This window comes from Erinaceus europaeus, chromosome 18 (assembly GCF_950295315.1).
Source record: "Erinaceus europaeus chromosome 18, mEriEur2.1, whole genome shotgun sequence".
Classification (NCBI taxonomy): domain Eukaryota; kingdom Metazoa; phylum Chordata; class Mammalia; order Eulipotyphla; family Erinaceidae; genus Erinaceus; species Erinaceus europaeus.
This window is the reverse complement of record NC_080179.1, coordinates 70271338-70285130: the sequence shown is the minus strand read 5'-3', so window position 1 is coordinate 70285130 and position 13793 is coordinate 70271338. Positions and strand designations below refer to the sequence as shown.

At 40.9% G+C, this 13793-nt stretch overlaps 1 non-coding gene across 1 annotated transcript; it reads right to left on the bottom strand.

Moving 5' to 3' along the window:
• Positions 1-402: 402 nt before the first annotated feature.
• LOC132534510 (U6 spliceosomal RNA) lies at positions 403-508 on the bottom strand. The gene has a single exon (XR_009546218.1). It is a non-coding gene; the product is annotated as a U6 spliceosomal RNA (small nuclear RNA).
• Between the last annotated feature and the right edge of the window lie 13285 nt (positions 509-13793).

Genomic DNA, 13793 nt, shown 5'->3' with positions numbered 1-13793 from the left:
CTCGATTGAAACAGACACATTTGGTCTCTGTTAAATCTATTTATGGTGATTTCTCTACTGCAAGCATTATACTTAGGGAAACCAGATGCTCCTCTCTCAGTGTCCATCTCTCTAACATATGCTTATAGTATTCTAAGAACTCCTTTGGGTCTAACAAATTACTGTCTTTCTATAAGTACGGTCACACAACGTAGCTCCACCCAGGAGAATCAGAGCATTTAGGGAGAAAAAACAACCCAATGGGAAAGCCACCTTTGGTGCTCTCTAAAGCATTTAACCAAAGGCCATTCACGTTCTCCTTGTCTGTTTGCTCAGCTTCCTACAACGAACTGTGTTGGAGATAGATGAGCAGGTGTTTGCCCCTAGTGCATGGATAATTTTCACTCTCTGTTGCTTTGTTCTGAAAAGAAGGCTCCCTTCATGAATTTGTGTGTCATCCCCAGGCAGGGACCATGCTAATCTCCTTTGTATAGTTCCAATTTAATATATGTGCTTCTAAAAGGAGCACTGAAGGCTATATCTCCCATAGCTGTTCAGGAAGACTTCCCTAAGGAGTCCAGAGTAGCCTTTCTAGAAGGCCTCTTTGGCATGTAGACTACTTAGAACTAAAGTCCATAGAGGCCTAATGGATTTCAAGAAAAACCTCTATCCCTCCCTTAACTACCTAAAAGAAGAAGATTAGGAGGATTACCCACATTTAGGATTACCTCCAAAAATATATTTTAGAAAGAATTACTTATCTTTATATCTGAGAAAACATCAGGTATAATTTTTGTCACACACCTCTCACCTTGAAACCCCAAGTCCCTATGAGACCTGCCCTGCCTGCAGGGTACATTAATCCCAACAGTTAAAACCCTAGCAACAGTTGCTATGGAAGCTTTCCCACTCTTTCTTTTCTCCACCCCGTTTCCCAGCCATCTCTGTTCCTGACTTGCCACTTCCAGTTTTACCCTATAAAGCCCACTTCTGTTCCTGGTTTTGCACCCTTCTTCTCTCTTTTCTCTCCCATGTCCCCACCTGGTCTGAATGACAGTCTAGCAGGATACAGTATTCTTGGTTGAAAGCCTTTCTCATTGAGCACTTGATAGATATCTTGGTATTCTTTTCTGGCCTATAGTGTTTGTGTGGAGAAGTCTGCTGCTAATCTTAGGGGTTTTCCTCTGTAGATGACTCTGGTTTTCTCTTGCATCCTTCAGGATCCTTTCTTTATCCTTATTCCTTTCCATTCTAAACATGATGTGTCTTTGTGTCTTTAAGTCTGGGTTAATTCTCTTTGGGACCTTCTGGGCTTCTTGAACCTTTTTGTCTTTAATGTTGTCTAGACTAGAGAAGTTTTCAGCTATTAAGTCCTGAAGAATGCTTTCTTCCCCTCCCTCTCTTTCTTCCTCTGGTAAGCCAATAATGCATATATTATTTCCTTTGAAATCATCCCATAGGTCTCTGTTGTTGTTTTCAGCATCTCTTAATCTCTTTTTGTGATCTCTTACTTGTTTTTTAGTTGTCTTTAATTTGTCCTTGATCTTGCTAATTCTGTCTTCAACCTCATTTATCCTATTCTCTCTCCCCTCTACTGTTTTCTGGAGTTCATCTATTTTGTTACCCTGTTCTGATACTGTTTTAGCTTGTTCAGCTAGTTGTGTTCATAGCTCAGCTATTTCGGCTTTCAGCTCTCTCATAACCTTGAGATAATTAGTGTTTTCTTCCAGGGTCTAATTAGTTGTTTCTGCATTTCTGATGACCATTCCTTCAAACTCTGTACTCACTCCTGTGATTATTTCCTTAACTAGTGTTTGGATGTTGACCTCATTATTTTGTGCTTCAATCTTTGGGGGGCTTTTAGCTGGACTCTTGTCCCAGTTCATGTCTCCAATATTTCTTCTTGTCAGTTTAACCATTTTATATAGTATGTTATGAGGCCCCTCTCTCAGTACTTTTCTAATTACTGATAACTCTTGCCTAGGTTGACTTGTGTCTAAGTAAGGTAAGTAAAGGGTTCACAGTTGTGGAAATTGACAGTTGTTTCAATAGTATTTTAATCCCTGAGTTGGAGCACAGTGGCTTAAAAGCCTCTTTTGTTCTTTTTCTTCCCTGTAGGGTATGGGAGCCTGATGTCTTTTAAACTATAAGTAGGCTTCTTAGCTTAATCACTGACCAAGAGATAAAGCAGGGTGGGGCAGAGGTAATCCAGTGGTTATGCAAAGAGACTCTCACAGCCCTGCCACTAGGCCACCGAGGTATAGATCTACTCTTGAGTTTCCTGGTTAGTTCTCTGTCCACTGGTATCTGCACAAGGCCTCCTTGCCACTGCTCCAGATTCTGAGGGCAGTAGCAATGGAGACTCACAGTTGCATTTGGTGAGTTTCAGGGGAGTCCTCTCCTCCCGTCAGCCGTCTTTTTGTTGGTGAAACAGACTGGAGGTTGTGTCTCAACTGGTAAACTGTTACCAGCTTCTTAAATTCTCCTTAGGCTCCTCTCTGTCCATGAGCCACACGTGTTTTCACTCACCGGTGATTTGGTGGGTTCCTGAAGTCGTTCTAGTCCTGTCTTGTTGTGGTTCCAGGTGGTCTCCTTTGGTATTCCTAGTTGACCCCTGCATAAGGATTCTGGTTCAAGCCCCTGGCTCCCAACTTGCAGGGGGTTGCCTCACAAGTGGTGAAGCAGATCTGCAGGTGTCTGTCTTTCTGTCCCCCTCTCTTTCTTCCCCTCCTCCCTCAATTTCTCTCTGTCCCATCCAACAAAAATTACAATATGGGCAAAAAAATGAGGAAAAAATGGCCTTTAGGAACAGTGGATTTCTAGTGTAGGCACCGAGCCCCAATGATAACCCTGAAGGCAAAAAAAAAAAAAAAGAAAGAAAGAAAGAAAAGAAAATTTAGATTCAAAGATTCTAAAGTAATGGAAGCCATCTTTGCCTCTAGGGGGCTCAAACTGGGATCCAAGTGAGCTTAACCTGCTGTGCTACTACCCTGACCCACTAGATCTGAATTTTCTGTATGTAAACACACCATATTTAAAATCTATTTTGTAAGTCCTGATGTAATCTTTTGGAATTTAATTTTCTGAAGGAATGTCTAGTCTTGGAAGAAAGAAAAATCTTTCCTGGGAAATAGTGAGGAACACATGCATAAATCAAACAAAGTTGTTATATCATTCAAATTAAATTTGGAGAAACAGAATAACCTGAAGCCCTAATAATAGGGAAAAATAACTACCAACCTTTGGTTACATCTTGTTCTCAGAAAATGAGATTTGATTTGATTCAATTTTGTTTAACTTGGCTTACTAAACATTTGTTTTATTCCAGATACTATGCCAAGTGCTAGAAATACAAATAGACTTCAGATAGAACTCTTACAGACTGGTATGGGGGACAAGACTCCACTAGACTCTAATCTGTGATGTCAGAACTATTTTTTTCCCTTCATATGTCTGCAATGTTCGGAACTAGTACTTCAACACATAAATTTTGGAAAGACAGGGGCATGCAATACATAGCAGTAGGTGGAATTTCAACGATTATCTTGCACTCAGACCTCTCCATCTATGTTTATTGCATATATGCACATAGAATTTTGTCAATTATAAGCATCTTAAGGGAGTACATAAACATTTAAAAATATTGTTATTTATTAAGGAGAGGAATAAGAGGAGAGAAAGAATCAGGGACCACTCTGTGCTGCCAGGGACTGAACTCAGGACCTCATGCTTGAGTGTCCAATACTTTATCCACTGTGCCACCTCCTGGGCCACAGTAGTGCATAAACATTTTAGGGCAGTGCATAACATCATAGTTGGAGTACATATTTGAATAATCTCCCTCCTAGTATGTAAATCACTCTGTATCAGACTTGTTGTAGCCAATTCTTATGATAACATCAAATTCTGTGTTTACTCTGAAACTCCTGACCTTACTCCAAGGCTGTAGGGATAGTTCAGGGGTATTAGATGAGCCTTCTTTTGTCTGCAGGGCCTTTGGACCCATTATCTGTGTTTATCTGGTGTTGGCCAAATATCCCTAGAGAATGGAGGCAGAAATGGCAAGAGAAATCAGAGTTTCTGACATTACCGGTTCTAATAAAAATCTCTTAATAGTTAGATAAATGAGTGATATATGCATAAATAATGGAAATGAGGAAACACAAAGTCCCCAACATGCTCCTCCTACTTGGTGCTCTCCAGTGATTAATCATAAAAGCTACAGTCTCCTTTTTCTTTCTTCTTTTTTTAAATCTTTATTTGTTGGATAGAGACAGTCAGAAATTGAGAGGGAAGGGGGTGATAGAGAGGGAGAAAGACAAGAGAGACACCTGCAGCCCTGCTTTACCACTTGTGAAACTTTCCCCCTGAAGGTGGGGACCAGGGGCTTGAACCTGTGTCCTTGTGCACTGTAACATGTGCGCTCAACCAGGTGTGCCAGCATCTGGCCCCTCTCCTTTTTCAAAGTCTCAATTATAACTTGATTTAATTGGATTGCTTGAATGTAGTTGGATGTGCAAACATCACATGACTTGGGTTTCTCTTGCCATTATTGCATTATGTTGGGCAAAATATGAAATTAGTGATTTCTTTAACATAAATAAGTCTGGGCATTCTGCTTTTTAAATGTATTTCTATTAGAGGTTTAACTGTTTTGCAGAGTTGTAAGCTTTCAGTGTGTTTAAATCATCATACTTCCCACCAAAGCTGTGTGATCCCCTAGTCCTTCCCAATCACACACACCTATCTTAGTTTTCATAAAGTTGAAGTGGAAGCCTGGTTACAATTTTTTTTTTCTTATAAGTCAATTCAATTTAATTTTCTATATTCCACCCATGAGTGAATTCACCTGGTAGTGGTTTTTTATCTCTTATTTTGCTCAGCATAATTAGTTCCAATTTCATCCATTTTTGTCTCAAACGATGCAATCTCATCCTTTGGTTGCTGTGTAGCTTCCATTGCATTTTTATCCCACAAATCCTTTAAAAAGTTTTTTTTAATTAGTGATTTAATAATGATCTACAATATTGTGAAATAAGAGGGGTACATTCTACACAGTTCTCACCAACAGAGTTCCACATCCCATCTCCTCCATCAGAAGCCTCCCTATTCTTGGTTATTCTGGGAGTATGGACCTAAGATCTTTATGGGGTGCAGAAGGTGGGAGATTTGGCTTCTGTAATTGCTTCTCTGCTAGACATGGGCATTGACAGGTCGATCCAGAACCCCTAGTCTGTTTCTGTCTTTCCCTAGTGGGGTAGGGCTCTGGGGAGGTGGGGTTCCAGGTGAGGTCGTCTACCCAGGGAAGTCAAGTTGATGTCATGGTAGCATCTGTGACTTTGTGGCTGAAAAGCATTAAAATATAAAGCAAAACAAATTGTTTAGTAAGCAGAATTAAGGGTACGAATACAGCAGATGAGATTTGGGGTCTCCGTTTCGGAGAAAGCTAGTAGTTCTGTTTTAGATATATTGCAAGGGGCCCTTGACTTCACTAGTTTTTGCCTGAGCCTGACAGCTAACAAGCAGATAGACCCAAAGTATTGTCTGGGGAGATTGTGTCATAATTGGAAATAGGACTAGAAAGCTGGGAAGAAAGTAGCTCCTAAATATGAGAAAATATATAAATACTGTTAACTGTAGACCCTATCCATCTGACCTAGGGCCCATGTCTATCCATGCTTTACATAGGAGTCTGTGCAACCTCTGCATCCCCACTAGTTTGAACTCGTATTCCATGGTCATAACTAGGAACATTCTAGGTTGCACTCATTTCAAACCCATCTTTCTCAAGTAGCAGAGTAAGTTGACCCAACCTCCCTTCAGAGAGTGGGGCAGTTTCTACCATTGTTGTTCTACATTGAGGGCAAGGTCCTGTAGAGGCTCACAAGAGGGTTTATGATGTTGTTCCTGTTGGAGATGACCAGCAATGGTGGAGAGAGGGATCTGTTAGAGGTCTAGGCCCATCTATATGTTCCACAAATTCTTTATCCTGTCACCTGTCATTAGGCATTTAGACTGTTTCCATATTTGTTTGGAGATTACTTAAATAAATAGGGAAATATATTATAATCTAGCAAAGCTATTCCTAGTCATATATCCAAAGGGCATAGAAGCACTAATTCTAAAGTTCATATTCATTCTTATGTTCATATCTTGGAATTCTGTGAGCACTGACTCTCTAGTTCTTTGTCACATGAGTGATGGGTAGAATTCACTGCAAGGAAACCAGTATATATAGTGAAATGACTTGATAATGCTATCTTGATTGCATTCTGACAGGTCATAGATAATCTAGGTTGTCCCATCACTGAATCATCTAGAGGAGGTGAAATTCTCTGCTAGGGAAGAGACTACAAATACAATTATAATAGTTGGTCTCCTAACTGAAGTGACTGGAGCCAAGAGGTGGCCAATTAATATTAAAGCCAGCACTGAGTGGGTAATGATGAGAATAAAGGATGCATGCTAACATATGTTTTATTTTAATGCACTTTAAGACATGTTTACCTGTCTTCTACATTCATCAATCAATACATGGATGTAGGGTCAGAGCATTCTATCAGTATTTTGATAGGATGTGAGAGGAAGAGAAATAGTCAGAGAAAGAGAGCAGAGAAGAGAGACACCTATAGCACTATTTAACTGCTTGTGAAGCTTCCTTTTGCAGAAGAGAACCTGGGTCCCTGTGCATGGTAATGAGTGTGCTTTACCCGCTATGTCACTTCCCAGCCCTCAACCTTTTCTGTATCACAGAAATAATAAGCATAACACTTCCTTCACAATTTTCTGGCGTCAGTGTCTTTATAGTCACTGAGGTTTCACTACTCTGGACCAATTTTTTGACAGATACAGAGAGAAGGGTGAGAAGGAGAGGTATCATAGAAACAAACTTCCCTCAGTGTGATGGGAGTTTGCCTCAAATATGGGTTGAACACATGACAAAGAATGCCTCCTCCCAGCAAGTTATCTTGCCAGTTCACAGTGTTAGTGTCTTTAAATCTGATGGATAATCTAAATGTAAGTTGGACAGCATCTTGAAACAGAGTTTTTCCTTATTTTAACAATTTAATACATTTTTATGGCTATATACATCTTAATTCCTTAACAGTTTGCCTCTACTGAATCATTTCAAAATAATACATTCTTTTATATAGGTATTATATTCATTATTTTATTTTTTAAATTACAGAATTACAGCAACAAATACAATTCCCATGGTAGTTTCCATGATACTTTATTTATTAATTTATTTAAAAAATTTTATTAGTGACTTAATATTGATTTACAAAATTATGAGGTAACAGGGGTACAATTCTGTATCGTTCCCACCTCCAGAGTTCTGTATCTCCATTCTTTCCACTGGAAGATACAGTTGTTCTCCTAGCTTGCAGATATGGGTTGACTATTATTTCTTTAACTATGTCTATATTTGCCCTTTTTAAAAATTGTCTTGCCTTCTTTTCCTTCCTGAGTCACACCTACACTTATTACTACTTCTCAATGTTCTTTATTTTTCCCTCTTCTCTCTTTGGGTCCTGATGGAGTTGGAGTTCAGAGTCCTCTGGTCATCTTCTCTTAACATTTATTTGTTTCTCAGAGTATGGATCAAATGATTTTTTGAGTGTAGAAGTGAGATTTCTGGGTTCTGTAATTGCTTTTCTACTGAACATGGGCATTGGCAAGTCTATCCACAACCCCAGCTTGTTTCTCTTTCCCTAGTGGGGCAGGGCTCTGGAGAGGTGTGATTCTGGGATACATTGATGAGGTCATCTGCCCAGGGAAGTCAGGATGGAATCATAGTAGCATCTGCAACTTGGTGGCTGAAAGGCAATAAGATATATATATATATATATAAAAACAAAACAAAGTGATTAATGAACAGGAACCAAAAAGTAGGAATAGAGCAGATGAAAATAAGGATCTTAGGGTGGGAAAAAGTGAGAAAGTCTATTTTAGGTATGTTCTTAGGAGCCTATGACTTTTGTAGTTTTTGCTTGTGTTTGATAGCTAACATGGAGGTGGACAAAAATAATATCTGGGAAAATGGTATCAGGATTGAGAATAGGGCTAGGAATTTGGATTAGGGCAGAGAGTAGCTCCCAGACTTGAAGAACATTTATGAATAAATCAATTGTTTACCGCATCAACTTGACCCAGAGTCCATATATATTCATATTTAGCACAGGAACCAGTGTAACCTCTGAATCCCTATCAGTCTGAGCTTGCGGTTCAGGGATGAGTTTAGCTGGGGAAATTCTAGGCTGCACTTATTTCAGAACCAGTCTTTCTCAAGTGGCAGGGTGGCATGACTCAGCCTCCCTTAGGAGAGTGGGAGAGTGGGGCAGTCCCTATCATTGCTACTGTAAAGGGAAGATAAGTTCCTGGAGTGACCCACAAGAGGTCTTACACTGATATTCCTGATGGACATGACCTGTGATGGTGGAGAGAAGGCTCTATTAGATTTTTAGATCTATCATATCTTTGTGGGAATATGCAAAGTATTCCCCCTGCAGGTGGGGACTAGGGGCTTGAACCTGGGTCCTTGTGTACTGTAACATGAGTGCTCAATCAGGTGTGCCACCACCCGGCCCCCTGGTTGTAAGTAATTTAGATATTAAAAAAAACTATATATACAAATATATTTTTAGAGCTCCTTGAACAATTTAAGCCCAGGGTCAGAATTTGGTCATCTTACAAATTGGAACCATTAAATTCTTAAGTTAAAGAAAATATATATACTCAGAGCTATGGTCTAGGCAGTTCTAGAACTTGAAGTATTAAATCTATCCCCCCACAAATGTTCAATTAATAGTGACTGATGGTGATTTTATTTACTTATTTATTTTCCACCTGCGTTATCTCTGGGATTGATGCTGGCATGATATTATCATTCCTATCAGCCTTTATTATTTTTTCTTTTTAAGAAGGTGAGAGATAAAGAGATATAGAGTAGGAGGGTAAAGGAAATACATGCAACAGTGCTTCCTAGCTCATGGAATTTCCCTCCTGCAGGTGCGTACAATGGCTTGGATTTGGGTCCTCTCACATGGTAACATGTGCACTCTATTGGGCGTGCCACTACTCAGCCCCCAGCACAGTGATTCTGGTAGGAGTACACCTCCATAGGTACACTGTTGAGTGGCCAGTTAGTTGCAACTGGGAAAAGATTTATCACAATCTTTATTTCCAGTGGCCTGTGAAATGATGTCTTTGACGAACATCTCCACAGTACAACAGCAAGAAACAGCATGATGCTCTCAGTGCGTGAAGACGTACAGGTCTTTAAGAATAACAGTAAAGGGGGGATAAGCAGTGACACACCTGGTTGAGTACAGACATTACAATGTGCAAGGACTCAGGTTCAAGCCTCCTAGTTGTCTCTCTAGCTCCCCTCCCCCTCTCAACTGCTCTCTGTCCTATAAAATGAATGAATTAAAAGAGAATAACATTGAAGTTACTTTAAGAAAATTCAGATGCAGCACTCACTTAATCTGTCTTGCTAATTCAAGGGAGACTAATTTATCTGTGCAAAAGAATGAGAGGAGCAAGCAGATCTGATTCCAAGTCTCAGTTCTGCCGCTTGCTCGCTAGCTGGGTGAGGTTGGACTAGAGCTCGCACCATTTCACAACAGCCATCTGGGAATCTGAGCTGTCCCCTGAATAAAGGTTTAGACTTTACTCAAGGCAAGGCATCTGAAATAATCACAATTAGGATAGGAGGTCTTGGAGCGACACACCAGTGTGATAGGATATTCACTGCAACAATCTGCTCACAGAGACTTGGCCTCTGAGTGACTAATCAGAAAAAGAGTTTATCGGAAGGACATGGGAGCAATTTCCAGAACCCTTGGGTGGGCTGAGTACCAAGTCAGAGGCAAAGCAGTGGAAGCAGTGTCTCCCTCCCCAACTGTTTAAGAACTGGTCTACAGTTGTCGCGGGGTGGAGATGCAAACATCAGTACCACTTCTGTACTGGGAAATTGCTTTTTTTTTTTTTTAATTGAAATTGCTGCTGCCACCAGGCTTGTCGTGGACTTAAAATGTAGCCACTATACTCTGTGTGTGTGTGTGTGTGTGTGTGTGTGTGTACTGTGTGTGTGTGTGTATGTGACAGATATATACAGAAGCTGATATTTTTTCTCTCTTGAGTCCTTACATCCCGAGTCCAGTATATGTGGATGTGTCTCTTTTTGTTTGGTTACAAACTTGAGCCTTCTTATAAATAATATAAATAATGCTGGGAAAACAACTAACACACACACACACACACACACACACACACACACACACACACACACTGAAGCTTTGATACTCATGGTCAGGTTTTTCAAATAGAAAGTGAGATAAAAAGACAGAAAGAAGAAGGGAATGGCAGCACAACACTGAAGCCTCCTCCAGTGTGGTAGGAACTGGGCTTGAACATGGGTCCAGTGAAATCAAAGTAGACACCTTTCCAGGTGAGTTCTTGAGCTGATATATATATATTTAACAACCATAAACTGTTTAGCTAGGAATACAGGAAGCATCAGAATATGTCTAGAGTCTCAATAGCCCAAATGAATATGCCAGGCAAGGGAGTTAGCAAAATGGTTATGCAAAAAGACTCTCTTGCCTGAGGCTCCAAAGACCCAAGTTCAATCCCCTGTACCACCATAAACCAGAGCTGAGCAGTGCTCTGGTAACAAACAAATGAAGAAACAAAAACAAATAAACCAAAGTGTATATCGACTGTCCACCTAGGTAGAGAAGAGTCATGTCCAGGTTACCACGGGATGCAGATTGTTACAAGAGAGACATGCACTTAATTGGATATTCAGAATCTAGAGAGGAGACTCAGAAATATGTGTCATTCACACAGGAGGCAAGTAACAGGATCAGGACGTGTGGAGACTGCGGAGGAAGACTGTTGCTTCCTGGGTATGGAGAGAATAGAGATAATCACACAGGTCTCCATTAGCACTTTATTAATTTTTATTTTTATTTTTGAGAGAGATGCAGAGAGAGAGACACACACATAGAAACACCAGAGCACTGCTCAGCTCTGGCTTATGGTGGTGCGGGGGATTGAACGTGGGACTTAGGAGCCTCAGGCATGAGAGTCTGTTTGCATAACCATTATGCTGTCACCCCCACCCATCCATTAGCACTTTAAAGGGACATGGATGGACACTTCTCTTTATCTCCTGGGCTGGAAATCCAAATAGGATGTATGCCTAATGGGTAATGGAACAGAGCTGCCATGCTTCCATTTCCCACTTTTAGAAGGATTTAGGCAGCTGTGATTAACCTGACAAATCAGGGAGAGGAGGCTTTGAAGGGTTCCAAACAGCTGAGCCAACCTGGCATTCCTTCTACCTGCATCCTTGAGGGTCTCATAAGATAATGACTGGTCTTCGCTCTTGGTAGGGATTTGCTGTCTGGCTTCCAACATGAAGTCCCAGGGATGTTGAAGGCTGAAGTTGGTGCCAAGATTCTTCTGGCTGTGGTCCTGCATTGTGCCCTTGGAGGCTGTAGCTAATCCTGTTTTGGACTTGGCATGTAGAAGCAGAGATCTCTTCCAGAGGTAAGCAGCCTGCAAGGATCATACTCACAGTGGTCTTTGGATTATTGGCCTTTTATCTATATAGTCAATATTTATTGGATACTCAATGTGCTCAAAACACAAGGTTGGAACTGGTGGGTGGTTAGTGAGATACAGAGGGAGAAAGAAATCATAGCTCTGGCCTCAGGAAGGAGGCAGGAAAGGAAAGCACCAGCGTTATATGAAATACTGAAGGGAAGCCTTCCTTTCTTTCTTTCTTTCTTTCTTTCTTTCTTTCTTTCTTCCTTCCTTCCTTCCTTCCTTCCTTCCTTCCTTCCTTTCTTTCTTTCTTTCTTTCTTTCTTTCTTTCTTTCTTTCTTTCTTTCTTTCTTTCTTTCTTTCTTTCTTTTGCCACTGGGTTTATTGCTGGGGTTCAGTATCTGTATGACTTCACCTTTCATGGCGATGAGTTTTTCCCTATTTACTTTTTTTTTTTCCCCAGGGAGATAAGCGTTTATTGAAACAAAGCAGGGACAGAAAGAGGAAAACACATGCTTTAAAGGCATACAGACCTGAGAGAGAGAGAGAAAAAGAGAGAGAGAGAAAAGAGCCCCTCCCCCAACCCCATTTACTTTTTTACAATAAATTTTATCTATCTATCTATTTTATTATTAGATAGAGACAGAGAGAAATTGAGAGCGGAGGGGGAGATAGAGAAAGAGAGAGACACCTGCAGCCCTGCTTAACCACTTGTGAAACTTTCCCTCTGTAGGTGGGGACCAGGGGCTTGAACCCCAGTCCTTGTGGATTGTAATATGTGCACTTAACCAGCTGCACCACCGCCTGGCTCCCCCATTTACTTTCTCTAGAGTATAAGTGACAGGGAGAGGAGACAGAGACAGAGTGAGATGCAGAAAAAAAGGAGAAAATATCTGCAGCACTGTTCCACTGCTTGTGAAGCTTCTCCCCTGCAGGTGGGAACCAGAGACTTGAATCTAGGCCCTTCCACACGGGTGCATGTGCACTCTATTGGGTAGCCACTGCAAGCTTGTGGAAGTGACTCATCTCTGTGTTAGTGTAATCATTTGTTTCCATCTCCCACTGCCCAGCGCTGTGAAAAACCATTCCTCCTGAGGGATCTGGGGCTGCCTGTGAGTTGGCGAGCACTGGATCTGTTTGGCACTGGGACATCTTCTGGAATAGTCTTAGCTGAATCCCATTTCTCTGGGAGTGAATGCTAGCTCTGCTTGGTACAGTCTGGTTGGGGGTGGTTGACTTTTAGTTGCCAATTTATGGTTAATATAACACTCTTTATGTTTCTACTTCTGCCAGCCTCATGCCTCTGTGGCTTATTCTGCTTTGCTTTCATGCAGGGAGAAAAGCATTCAGGTGGTCAAAAGAATTCTAATGAAGTTAAGTTTCCATTTTGATTGCTTTGTGGTTCAGATTCTTGGACACTGTTTCCCCAGGTGCTTGCCAACTCTTATTGTAAAAGCCAGAAAGCACACACCCGGCCTTTTTATTCTGTTAAACAAAAGACTGGATGCCACTGAGAATGATTCCTGGTAGAGTCCTTAGGAAGAGGGGGGCAGATCTCTCTAGATGGTGAAAGTTTTTTTGTTTATGTTTGTTTCAAGAAAAATTTTCTTTATTATTTTTAATGTTTTTTTAATTTTTTAAACTGTTTATTTCTTTATTGGATAGAGACAGCCAGAAATTGAGAGGGAATTAGGTCATAGAGAGGGCAAGAGACAGAGAGACACCTGCAGCCCTGCTTCACCACTTGGAAAGCTTTCCCCCTGCAGGTGGGAACTGGGGGCTTGAACCTGGGTCTCTGTGCATTGTAACATGTGTGCCCAATTAGGTGTGCTACCACCTGGCCCCTCAAAGTAAAATTTTCTGTTATGATCCATAACACAGTATTAGTTTTGGGTGTGTAGTGGAGTGCAATGGTTTGTTATCTGTGTTCATTGCAAAATGATCACTACAATGCGTCTAGCTATCCTCCATCAATATCATAGTTGCAGCCAAGAATTTCTCTGCAATGAGAACTTTTAATAGCTACTCCTTTAGCAAGTTTCAAATACCCAGCACAATACATATCTGTAGCCTTTTCCCCCGTACATTGTATCTTCGTGACATTTGCTCGTAACTGGGAGTTTTATGCCTTTTTCACTCCTTCAAACATTTTGCCTGCCATTCCTGCTCCACCTCTGATGGCAATATGGTGAAAATTTGTGAGTCAAACTTTTGAGTGCCTGGGCTGGGTGGTTGTGCATTAGCAGAGTGCAGAT